The sequence below is a fragment of the Equus caballus genome, chromosome 6, assembly GCF_041296265.1.
Source record: "Equus caballus isolate H_3958 breed thoroughbred chromosome 6, TB-T2T, whole genome shotgun sequence".
In the NCBI taxonomy this organism is placed as follows: Eukaryota; Metazoa; Chordata; class Mammalia; order Perissodactyla; family Equidae; genus Equus; species Equus caballus.
In genome coordinates this window covers 56,564,579-56,577,750 of record NC_091689.1, presented here as the reverse complement: position 1 = coordinate 56,577,750, position 13,172 = coordinate 56,564,579, and the positions used below count along the sequence as shown (strand labels likewise).

The 13,172-nt window shown below is 36.7% G+C and overlaps 1 protein-coding gene across 1 annotated transcript in view; it reads left to right on the top strand.

Annotated features, from left to right (window-relative positions):
• SLC15A5 (solute carrier family 15 member 5) overlaps positions 1-13,172 on the top strand; it is a 93,926-nt gene that overhangs the window by 68,565 nt on the left and 12,189 nt on the right.

Below are 13,172 nucleotides of genomic sequence, written 5' to 3'. Positions count from 1 at the left end.
AGAAACTCCTTTTAACACTAGGTCTCCGTACAAAAAATATTTGTCGAGGATGGACTCTGTTCCAGGCACCATACTGGGCAGCGGGGATACCATGGCAAGCAAAATAAACATTTCCAAATCCTCACAAAATTTCCAGAAATGTAGGGAAGCAAGAAAATTAAGAGCGATAAATTCAGTGATAGGTATACTAGAGTTCTAGGAAACAAATTTACAATCCTTGATTGATTGTTAACAAGATCAAACCCTGTCCTTTTCTTAGTTGACTGAGAAAGTTAAGGAAAAGCACGCACTGAATACTTACTAAGTGTCAGGCTCCACGCTCCACGGAATTATGTGAGATGTGGTTCCACTTCTTAAAGGGCTCAAATCTAAACTGTCATAACTAAATGTGTGAACTGCAGGAAGTCTAGTGATTTGATTCGTTGTATGTAAGCAAGGGACAAAGCACTGGTATTAGGATTTTATAAGATAATCTAGAAAAGTCTTACCTATGTCTCCACCTAAAACATTTTAGGTGTTGAACATGTGTTTCTTCACGTTACTCAATGAAGATGTTCCTGAAAATTTGCTAAAAACATAAATTCCTATAATCAAACCACATTTGACATATTCTAGAAGAACTGGAAAGTCAAATATTACTACCAGTTTACCTTTTATGTACATCTAAATTTTTCATATGCATGCTTAAGCAACTTACCCAGACTTAAGGCAAACTTCACAGATTTTCTCCTCAAGACTGTACTCACTCTAGACATCAGCCACAAGTTTAGAGGTGTATAGGGCTGCCATCACTTCTGATAAGCTGGCTATAAATTAGGAGGTCTCCACGAACTCCCTCAGGTTTGATAATTTGCTAAAATGACTCACAGAACTCAGGAAAGCACAACACTTATGATTCGAGCTTTATTGTAGCAAAATAATACAAATCAGAGTGAGCCAAAGGGAGAAATGCATAGAACAAGGTCTGGGAGGATCCAAAAGTGAAACCTCGTTCACCCTCAGTGATGTAGAACCCAACTGGTACATCAGTGTGTGACAGTTACCAACCAGGGAAACTCACCTGAGTTTCATTGTCCAGAGTTTTTATTGAGGCTTTCTTATGTAGGCAGAATTGATTGAACCCTTGGCCATGTGGTTGAACTCAATCTCCAGCCTCCCTTCCCTCCCAGAGGCTCGACTGATATCATGTAGCTCAAAGCCCCAATCCTCTAACCAGATGGTTGGTCTTCCTGGCTGGCCAGCCCCCATTCTGAGCCGTCTGTTTAGCATAAACTATCAGGTGGGGTTGAGAGACCCAGCATGGATAATAAAGACACTCCAATCACTCAGGAAATTCATTGAGTTTAGAGTTTACCTCCCTGGAACCAGAGATAAAGGTCAGGCAAATTCCTTATTACACACAATTATTCATGCAAATACATTTCAATGAAAACCTAGATTTTTATTGAAAATCGGCATAGTATGGTAGGAGCTGTTGCAGACATTTTTGCACTTATAACAACAATCTTTAAAGGTAATATTATTATCCTTATTTTTAAAATGTAACAAGGCAGAAAAAAGAAGTGAAGTGCCCCAGTCATCACAACTAGTATCTGACAGAGATCTGACTTTCTTAGCATTCTGAAACCAATGCCAACATGGATTTCAATACACTAAACAGCTATTAGAAGTCACCCAACGTAAGGGTTTTTTAAATGACATTTGTTACTTCTGCAATGCAACCTTCTTGGATGCAGGTCTGCATGTAGATATTATTCACAATAGTCTAGATATGGTAAAAGATAGATAAACAAAAGTTTATGTAATTTTGGCAGAGTTTGGTGCCCATAAAAGGAGGTTTACCAAGAACACATTATGAGGACATCTTAGCAATATGGGATGTGGGGTGGGACACTCTCTAAACTTGTATTCAAGAGAAAGTCATTTAAATTATCACTAATTAATTTAATTTATACCTTCTTTTAAGGCTTTTTTTCTGTTTATAATAATCCTTCATTGTATCAAATCCCAATAAGTTAGAATCTTATAATTGGATGTTACCTTGGAGGTCATCTAGTCTACCACTGTACCCAAAACTAGAAGATGTAGTAGCATCTTCTAGTGCCCAGAAAAATTCTCAACTTTGAGACATAATCTGAGTCTGCTCATCCGTTGATAACTATGATTACCGACTAAGTCTAGTTTTCTATCCACATAGCAACTCTTCAAATATTTGATAAACATTCAGAGAAATAATATAGTACAATATTAAGACAGCATATTCTGTAGTAGTCTAGGTAGTCTAGCTATGTGTCCTCAGTTTCTATGGTCAATAACAACAATAAATAATTCATCATGTTGTTGTGAGAATTAAGTAATTAATGTACACAGTAAGTGCTCAATAAAGGTAGCTATTAAGATCCCCTTCTTTTTTTGGCTGAGGAAGATCAGCCCTGAGCTAATATCTGTTGCCAATTCTCCTCTTTCTTTGGTTGAGGAAGATTAGCCCTGAGCTAACATCTGTTGCCAATCCTCCTCTTTTTTAGGTTGAGGAAGATTAGCCCTGAGCTCACATCTGTGCCAATCTTCTTCCACTTTATTTGTGGGTTACCACCACAGCATAGCTGATGAGTGGTGCAGGTCCACACCCAGGATCCAAACACAGGCCACAGAAGTGGAGTTCTCTGAACCCAGCCAGTACTCCACAGGGCTGGCCCCTATCACCTTCTAACTTATAGACAAATCACTCCAATTTTTTAATATTACACGATTCCCTGATTTTTCACTATCAAAACGCCTCCATCCATTAAACAAACAACAATTTGTCAGTATCTTTCTTAAAATATGGTTTCCAGAATCAAACACAATACTCAAGATGGGTACAACCAGAATAGATCTTACTTTTAGCCACCTCGTCTCTCCCTCTCTCTCTCTCTCTCAATTTCTTTGTCTCTCTGAACCCCGACAGAGATTGCGTAGACTTTTTCAGTAGCTGCATGATTCTTATGGTCAGTTAAAACCTGGAGCTTTTTTAATTTTTAGCTGTTCTTCTCAGCTCAGCTCTACTCATTTTATCACAATTTTTTTTCCTAATTAAATGCGAGACTTTATCTTTATCTTTAATAAATGTTAATCCATCATCCTAAATAACAGACGTTTTTGAAACGTGATTCTGTCATCCAGTGAATTACTAACCTTTACTAGCTTTTTTTCATGTGCAAACTTAGTAAGCAAGTTCTTAGACTTCTTCCAGGTAACTAATAAATTGTTGTAGTGAACAGGACCAAAAATAAAGCCTTATGGAAAGTCCCTAGAGATCAGACTGCAAGTTAATGACCATCAAAATATCCTCCCCTTTTGGACGTAATCAGCTCCCACTTCACCTAATTTCTATCATGCAGCCCACGCACTTCTCCGTCATTCCTTGAATGACACCATAGAAGACTTTGTCATATGTTTTTCTGGGAGTAGGAATATCTATGTTCATGACAGTCCCTTTAGCCATCACACTCATCAAGAAAGGAAATGAAGGGGCTGGCCTGGTGGTATAGTGGTTAGGTTAGCACACTCCGCTTCGGCTGCCCCAGGGTTTGCGGGTGCGGATAGTGGGTGTGTGCACACACATTGCTCATCACGCCTTGCTGGGGTGGCATCCCACATATAGGGTAGAGGAAGATTGGCACAAATGTTAGCTTAGAGTCAATCTTCCTCACTAAAAAAGAAGAAAAGGAAAGGAAAGGAAGTTCATTTAGGTTATTTGGTTCCAGTGACCCTATACTGGCTTATAGTGACTAATTAGGGCCCCTAAAAGACAGCAATCCTTTCACTACATGCATGACTTTGGGTAGGTCATCATCTCCCTAAGACTGTTTGCTCTTATTTTAAAAAGAGAATGGTGTGCTTCACTTTTCTCAGAGACGATGAGAGGATAAAATTAAATAAGGTATTTAAACAAGTTAATGCCAGGGACTATTTTAAACATTAGTTAAAAACAAGATCAGTATTTAGCCAAACAACCAGATTGATTTTTTTGACAGAACAACCATGATGAAACCAACCCTGTCTGTCTAGGCATCCCACGTGCCTCTGCATTCCATTTAGCATAGAGGATATTTTAAACCTTGAAGGACTCACGTCAGCCGAGCATGTGTGTGTGTGAGTGTGTGCGAGTGTTAGAGAATGATGGGAAAGGATGAGCAGCTATCACAGTCTCCCAGTCTCCAAGCCACATTAGTCATTTTTAGCACCACGATGGAGAATGGTGTGAATGTGGTAAATTCAAAAGACTTCTCAAAAGTTGACTGTGCAGACAGATAACTGTTAGAGTGACATTTTCAGTACAAGCGAGAAAACTGATCCTTCTGGGATCTCTAACTCTGAGTGCTTTAAAGGAGAAGATACAAGACTAAACCCATCCTCCTACACTAATCATTTCAGGAATAGTTTAGCTAAAAGTAGCAATGCTAATGTAAGGGAGTGAAGAAGTCAGTCAAACTGCTTATTTCGACTATATCCCATTAACACCCAGATCAATTTTCTCACACTCATGATTCAAGCTTACCTTTTGACAAAAATAACAAAATAGAATTCAGTGAAAAATGGCATCTTAGTTATGGACGTGCAGGTGATTAAAAGATCGAAAACAAAACATCTAAGAGAAAAAAGATAATTGGGCAGGATCAAGAGGTCATGGTATACATCTTCTGGGCCCTGCGAGTCTTTAGTCCTCAGATTTCAGGAAAGCAGCAAAGAATCTAGCTGTTTAATCCCAATCAAGATCATTTTAGATTAAAAATGTGATCTTTTAAAATTCTCATTTAAATATCTGTGACTGTTGAGGCCACTGACAGCCACGTCAGCATGAATCACCGAGTCACTCTTGTAACAGGAATTTGCAGTTACAAAAAACTTGAAAGAAGAAAATATTTATGCATCTGGAAAGCTATTCAAGTGGATTTCATGGGCCCATGCCTATTTTCTAAGAGATGTATTTCTTCAAACTCAGCACAATGCCTCAGGTTCAACTTCATATGGGTTTTGAGATGACAGATTTGTAGACCCAAAGAGGAAAAGAAGTGGCCTACTCCCCCATAATCTACCATTAGGCAGGCCCATACTCTTCTTGTCTGTCAACTGGTTTAGTGCCAGTGCTCCTGTGGCTAGCTCGGCGGGCCCCAACAGCTCCCACAGGAAAATCTTTCTCATGGGCCTCAGGCAGAATTAGATGCAGAGTTCTTGTACAATAGGGTTATGTATTTCAGAAACGATTTATTCTACATCCTTAACCTTTGGCTCCACAGAAACCCCTGGAACTGCTCAGAAGCCTTAGGGTTCATAATAGCATCAGAGCAGAGCCCAAATTACCCTTTAGACCTTGGAAAGCAATTATCCATTGCTGTTGGCTCACAAGAGGAAGAAAAGGCAGACCTTTGAGTCAGACAAACCTGAGTTCAAACTCAACTCAGCCCTTACTAAACTATGAGATCGTGAGCACATTACTTAACTTTTCTGAGTCTCAGTTTCTCCTTCTCTAAAATGGTGTCACTAATAACTTCCAAGATTTCTCTGAGAACAAGAGGAAACAGACATAAAGCACCAAATAAACAAAGGTGCACTAAAGTAATGATTTGAGTTGTTGTTATTGTAATTTGAGTGGGATTTCAACATTTTCCATGTGGGCTGGTATTATCATGGATATGATGATCTGATGTGGTACTTTAATAATGGTACTTCAGAAAGGAATGTGCTCTATAAACGCAGAGCTCAGTTGTCCTATTCAGCTTCAATTCCAGGTTCAGATTGAGATGAGATGAAATAAAGCAGTGCTATGAGATTCTTCCTGGCCTCATGGGCCCACGTCATTAATGGAGCTTTCTTTGCATGGCACACTTATAAGTCTAGATAGAGTTAGATATACATCCATGTTCACGCTAAGAGTGCCTAGAAATGGTACTGAAGTTGACACTAGACGAATAAGTGGTATTTGCCTTGGTGAGCTTAGGAGTGAAGAGAGCACATATATCAAGGCCTGGCAGTAGAGAATCACTAAGTGCATCAGACCATCCCAGAGAAGATCAGAAACCTGAAAATATTCAGCAAAGGAGAGAATCGCGAGAAGTCAGTTGAGGCGTTAGAAGTGAAAGCATACAGGGCATTTGGCTTACAGGGATTTTTTTAACTTGAATGTTAAAAAAACTTGAATAAGAAATCATAAAGGCATTAGGCGAGTGACATGATCTATTTGTGTTTTACAGTCACTGTGGTTGCAGTATAATTTGGAAGGGTAAAAGAATGGTTTGGGAGAAGCAGGAAGGGTACGATTGAAGTCATCCAGGCAAGTCTAGAGTAGTAATGAACTAGAGACAAAGTAGGTCAATGGAGAGAAATGAATGGATATAAGCTTGATTTTAGAGACAGAATCGATAGTACTTAGTGATGGTTTTGATAGTCAGGAGGCAGTAGGATGCAGGAGACAAGAGTGGGATCAAGGAAGAATCCCAGATTCTGCCAAGAGCAACTGAGTAGGCAAAGATTCCATCTCAAAATGGAAAACACCAGAAATTGAGTAGATTTAAAAACTTGTCACCCATTCATTTTTTAACACATTAAGTTTGACATACCTGTGAGACATCCAAATATAAATATCTGAAGCTCAGAAGAACGATCTGGGTTACATATATAAATATCAGAATCTTTGGCACAAAAATAGCATTTGAACCCATATAAGTGAATGAAACTACCCAGAGTGAATACTAAGAATGAGCAGAAAAAGGAGCTCAGGGCCTATAAAAGCCTCAATATTAGAATTAGATGGAGGATAAATGGTCTGCCAAAGAAAGAAAAGCAGCATCCAGAGACATGGGGAAAAAATATACATATACATATATACGTGTTTGTGTATACATATATATATATTCACTGAAGATAAGAGCGGATTATTTCAAGCAGGAAATGGTAAACTGTATTAAATGCTACTGTGAGATCAAGTGGAATGACGAATGGAAAGTATCCATAGATTCAGCAACATTACAATCACTGATAACTTTAGCAAGAGTCATTTCAATGGTGAAAAGGGAATGAACGATTGCAGTAGAGGTAAAGAATATCCAGTAAGTGAGGAAATAAAGGTATCACATATAAAAAACTCTTAAAGAACTTGGCACTGAAGAAGATTTAAGAGATAAATTGGTGTCTAGATAAGGATGTGGGTAATCTGCCAGCTTTAGCAAATAAAAATACGGGACACTCAGTTAAATTTGAATTTCAGGTAAACAATGAATAATTTTTTTAGTATCAGTATGTTGCATGAAATATTATGAACATACTTTACACAAAAAAATTGTTCATGTAATATTCAGGACATGCTTGTCCTAAAAAATAATTCTTTGTAATTCTGAAATTCAAATTTAACTGTGAGTTCTGTATTTTCTTTGGGTAGTTTACATGTGGATTCAAGATACTATTTTATTTTGAGAGATACTTGACAGTATTTACTTGATGAAAATTTCCGGTATAGATGGAGAAGTTAAAAAAATGCAAGAGAAAGAAAGGAGATTGACTTCTTACTGGAGGGTGAATACTTCTTTCCTGCAGTGGAACAGAAGAGAGAAAGAAGAAGCAGGGTGGAGGTACAAGCAGATGTGTAGTTCTGCTATCGGAAAGATGCTGGACCCTCACTTTCAAGGCTCCCAATTTTCTTTACGAAGTATGCTGCAAGCCATTGTTGTGGAATAAAAATTTTCCTTCTATCCTTCTAAGTCCTTTGACTGATCTAATTAAACTGATATAAAACACATTAACAGGAGAAAAACAAATTTAATTTCATATGTACAGGAGCCCCATAAAAATATGAGATCTAAAGGCAGTTAGGCAATCGAGGCTTATATGCCATCCTGAGCTAAGGAATGGAACAGGGGCTTCAAAGTGGGGAGGGCATTTCACAGGAAGATAAGAAGAGCAGATGTCTGGTCCTGAGACGTTTGCCCTGCCATGAAGGTAAGTCTTTCAGATCAAACGCTATTTCTGCCAATAGCTCTCTTTCTGGGCCAGGCCCCCTATCTGAATTCTTTTAGGCAGTTAAGAGAGACGTAAAAGTTTTTCTTGAGTCTGTTAGGTCTTTATTGCCTTCCATCCAAAATAATCCACATGCCAAAGTGACACATTTTGGGATGACATATTCTGCTCCCCTTTACCATTCATGAGAGCAAAAGGGGATTAGGATGAGAAAGAGGAGTAGGAAGAGCAGGGACATATGAACTCATTATTGCAAGGGCAAGACAAGATGATTTAGAAACGTTAAGATTGCTGGCAGTGCTGAAGGCCCAGCTGATGCTGGTGATCATGAAGAGTGATATCAAACTACCTACACGTGATTTTGCCCACTGATATTCAGGGGCTCAATGCAGGCATGAAGCTGTCTGGTAGATTTTAAAATACTCTAAAGACCACAAGACACAGGGAGAAAGGCACAGATTTTACGCTTGAATTGAAATAATTTGAGGTAAATCTTATAGGCTATTTCCTTCCAAATATGCAAAAAAAAAAAAAAATGAGAAAAGCTTTCTTCTCAAATTATGAAGTTAACAAGCCTGCACCATTAGCTAACTGAAGTGCAAATGAGAGAACAGACTGTACAAACAAGCAGATATTGGGCAGAAATCAGTTCCTGCTATACCCATGATATTATTTAAATTCAATGTTGTACTATGTTAAATAGCTCCACTTAGAGACTGATTTATCAATCCAGTCCACAAATACCTATCGGGTTCCTACTATGTGCAAGCACTGGCTAGATACTTAATTAATAATACCAAGGTTGATGTTTAATTAACAAGAAGAACCTTATAGAAATACTTGACACTCAAATTAATATCAGATATATTCATTTGACTAATGCTGTTACAATTACAGTTCATAGCTAATGGCATTATCGGGCTATTATCACAAAGCATTATCTCTCTTCTAAAACTCATTTCCATGATAATTCCTTGAAATCATCATGTGAACACGCTATCTTGATGGGTTTTTACCTCCCAATGCTCTTCAAGAGAATGAACTCACCCTTATAAGAAAGCTTGTTATTCCAAATATCACCCATGCCCATTCTTTCTGCAGTTCAGGTGAACAATGCGTAGTGATTTCTCTACAGTTTTGAAAGACACAGTGTCCCTTCCTGGAGACAGCAACCAGACTTCATTTTTATCCACAATTCCCAAGAAGTGGAAATGCAAATTAAAGTCTCGATGCAGACATCGTTATGAGAGCAAAGTATTGAGCATGTGCAGATCCGGCGCTTAATCTCGGTTCACTCATTCATTCAAAAAATATTTACTCTGTCTCCTTTACATGACCTAACCAAACACTTCAGCCTCTCTATGCCTGTTTCCTCATCTGTAAATTGTGGGTAATAATAATTTGAGGGCTTATTAGATAAATACGAAAAAGTGATAGAAAAGCCAAAGATAGAATATAGTTGTTAGGTATTATTTCCTTCGGGTATCATGAAAATTAATGTGTTTTAAAAATTAACTCAGGTAGGAGAGCTATGAATCTCAAATGAAGCATTTAAATCAGGTTACTGAAAGGAGGAAGGAAAGAAATTAACATTTATTAAGTGTCAGTTATATGCAGACCTTGCTCTATGAATTTCACAAAGATATTTCATTAAATCTTCACAACAATTCTTTGAGGGTAGATATTTGTAGACCCACCATGTATAAGAGGAAAACGAGCTCAAAAAGTGATACAAGTTGCCCAAATCATATAGCAATGGTGGATTCCTGATTCCAAAGCATTTTTCTCTGCATGGGGCTTATTTCTCCTGGCATAGAAACACATCTGCCCTGGAGAACGACTGCTAAATCTTTTTAACTGCATTCTTCTTTGCTCCCAAGTAAAAAGCACATAGCGAAGTGACAGATGTGCCTAAAACACATTTCAGTTTTGTCTCAACAATTTTGGATGTTTCCTAGTTCACCAGCGTTACAAAAAGTAACTTTAATAAAAAAAAATCTAACAGTCTGAAGAGAAATAATTGCTCACTGTGCCCAACTGTCATTTGCAAAGATTCCAAAAGGCACATCCTAAGATTGTTGAAGCTCCATTACATTTAAAATAAAACAGCAGTTAGTGAAAGGGAGAAATATTGCATCTTCCTCCAACAAGAGATAGCAAAAATCTGCCTCTAATCAAGAGCAGTATGCTGTAGCATTTAAAATAATATCTTGTATACTTGAGGTATTTGGTAAATCTGGGATTTCAGTGGGGAATACAGTGATATATCACTGAAGCGAGTGAATCTTAGGGTTAAAGATCAACTTGGAATATTATGATTTCCAAAGTAATATCTTAGGACAGCTTTGCAGATAGCACATAACTTCCAAGTTGCACTATTGAGGCTGCTGGCTAGTATTTCAATGGTGAAGAGTTGGTTGTGACAGAAAACCACCCCTTTCTGTTTTATAATAAATCAGAAATGACTTTTAGAAGTCAAAGTTCTCTGAAAGTATGTTTGATGAAGTGGTTTGAAATGTTTTTTTTCTACTGAGGAAGATTCACCCTCAGCTAACATCCGTCGCCAATCTTCCTCTATTTTGTACATAAGCCCCTGCCACAGAAAGGCCACGGATAGACCAGTGGTGTAGGTCTGTGCCAGGGAACCGAACCCAAGCTGCCAAAGCAGAGCATGCTGAACTTGACCACTAGGCCGCTGGGGTTGGCCCTTAACTTCTTTTTTTCTGTTGTAAAAGTAGTGTATGATGAAATTAATCCAAACTATAAATGGAGGGGAAAAAAAGACTGAAAGGGTGATGACAATTATTATTTGGGTAAATTTTCTTTCAATATTTTCCTATTTGTGCTCATGTGTATAGATATTAAATTTATATATGAATATTTTAAACAAAATTAGAGTCTGAATAAACCCTGCTGAATGCTCAATAAGCGAATTCATATCAAGGACCCACCTTTATTTCTTCCCTTAAAAATATTGTGAGCATATTTCCATGTCATTTGAATTACTCACCAAAAAAAAGAGCTCACTTTTAAGAATTATATGGTATATTTCATTGGATGGATATATACTTAATTTAATTTGCCCTCCCTTCTCAAGGAATGTTTAGGTTGCTTCCAATTTTTCAATGCTATAAATATTACTAAGGTGAGCATCCTTTTGTATAATCTTTAAGTACACAATTATGTTTTCCTTAGAATAGAATTCTGGAAATGGGATTACACTTTCAAAGAGGATAAACATTTTAAAGACTATTGAGAAGTAAAGCCAAATTGTTTTCTAAAAGGCTGCATCAAGGGCCAGCCCAGTGGTGCAGTGGTTAAGTTCACACGTTCTGCTTCCATGGCCCAGGGTTCGCCGGTTCAGATCCCAGGTGCGGACCTATACACCACTTGTCAAGCCATGCCGTGGCAGACGTCCCACATAAAATAGAGGAAGACGGGCACGGATGTTAGTTAGCTCAGGGTCAGTCTTCCTCAGCAAAAAGAGGAGGATTGGTAGCAGTTGTGAGCTCAGGGCTAATCTTTCTCCAAAAAAACCAAAACTGCATCAATTATGTCACCATTGAGGTAAGATAATATGTGTCTCAGTGTATTAATTTCAGCTGTGAACATAATAACATTTTGATCTCTGACAATCTGATTGGCAAAAATTATATTCCATTGTTACTTTAATTTGTATTTGTCGGAATGGGAAATTGAAATTTTTAATGCTATAAACATTTTTTTTTCTCATTCATGAAGTGCTTAATCCTATTATTTGTCCATTTTTCTTTTGGTCTATTTTGTCTTGTTTCTTATTGATTTATATGTTCTTTAAACTTTGGGGATATTATCATTTAGTCATATTTATTGCTAATATTTTCTTAGTCTTAACTCAGCATTTAATTTTATAGATGAATTTGTTTTAGGCAAGTTTTGCGGATTTACGTAATCAAATCTATCAATTTTTTTATTGGGATTCATTTCATTGCATTTATCTATGATTTTGGAATTTTTGTAGTTTAATATTTTGAATATAATTTTCTCATCTGTGTGGACTTTATTTCTATGTTAAGTAAACACTTATTTGCTTCAAATAACCAAGTTTCACAACATAACTTGATATACGTTGTGAAAAGTTAGGCAAACCATAAATCTTCTTCAATCATAGGATAAATGGGATGAAACTAATCAGTTAGTGATTTATATTTTAATATATTCTTAGTTCTTCAGTGATCTTAGTACCATTTCAGAGCTACATTTCCTTTCAACTGCCTCTTGATTTTAGCTAGTATCACCCTTTTTTAACTGTTATAATTTTATGATATATATTACATATCAGGTCTTACTAACCATACTTCTCCTTTTGGTTACTCCTCATTTATAAAAATCATATTTCCTATGGTTTATATTTCCAGATAAGTGTTAAAATCATTTTATCAGTTTTCCCCAAGTCTTATTTTTATTTTAAAATGAGTAAAATGTGTTAGTTAATTTTAGAAAAAAATAAGGCTTTTATAATATTTAGTGTTCCATCTAAGTCTACAACATAACTTTTTCTTTTATTCAAGGCTTAAAAATTCAGTCCAGTAAGATTTTCTTTCCTTTATATATATCCTGAACATTCCTTATCAGAGTTGTTGTAGGCATTTTACACTCTTTTTCTTCTTGCTGTTATGAACTGAATCATTTTCCCTCATTACAACTCACCCAGATAATCGCTATTATATAGAGGGATTATTAATGCTTATGTCTTCATCTTGCATCCAACTTCCTAAACTGTCTTAGTATATTTATGAGAGTATACTAGTTGATCCTTTTAAGTTTACAGCAAAATAGCTAAAGATAAATATAACTTTTCATCCTTATTTCCAATCTTAACTCTTATGCTCTGCCTCTTTATCAGGACACTGAACTCCCAGGGCAATGTTAATACCAGAAGACAATCATGTTTTATCTTACAATCTTAATGTGAATCTCTCTTATTTGTCTAGTAAGCATATTTGTAGGTTTATAAAGATAAGCTTAAAGGATATTCTTTATCATAAGAAAATTTCTCTTTCTTGCTTTCTAAGATTCAAACAAATCAGGTTAAATTTTATTGAAGGCTTCTTAAACAGCTCTTGAGATCACCTTTTGATTTTATTACTGCTTCTGACATTATAGTATATTTAATTCATAGATTTTCAATATTAAATCAT